The sequence below is a fragment of the Limulus polyphemus genome, unplaced genomic scaffold, assembly GCF_000517525.1.
Source record: "Limulus polyphemus unplaced genomic scaffold, Limulus_polyphemus-2.1.2 Scaffold3122, whole genome shotgun sequence".
In the NCBI taxonomy this organism is placed as follows: domain Eukaryota; kingdom Metazoa; phylum Arthropoda; class Merostomata; order Xiphosura; family Limulidae; genus Limulus; species Limulus polyphemus.
In genome coordinates, this window is record NW_013668732.1 from 144,158 (window position 1) to 144,706 (window position 549).

Genomic DNA, 549 nt, shown 5'->3' on the forward strand with positions numbered 1-549 from the left:
CTTGAAAAAAGGAGTAACATTAGCTAACTTCCATAAGTGGCTCACATATCCAATCTTTAACCTCCTTCAAAACCCTTGGGGAAATATTTTGAGTTATTACAACCTGTTGTTATGACCCTGTTAGAGTTATTACAACCTGTTGTTATGACCCTGTTAGAGTTATTACAACCTCTTGTTACCAGGCTGTTAAAGATATTACAACCTGTTATAGTTATTACAACCTTTAGTTACCAGGCTGTTAAAGATATTACAACCTGTTGTTACCATCCTGTTAGTCTTATTACAACATCTCATTGCCACCCTGTTAGAGTTATTACAAACTGTTGTTACCACACTGTTAGTTTTATTACAACATGGTTTTACTACTTGTTAGTCTTATTACAACCTGCCATTAACATCCTGTTAGTTATTACAATCTGTTGTTGTCACCCTGTTAGAGTTATTACAAACTATTGTTGTCACCCTGTTATAGTTATTATAAACTGTTGTTACCACACTGTTAAGAGTTACTACAAATAGTTATAACTTGTTTTCAACTTATCACATCTT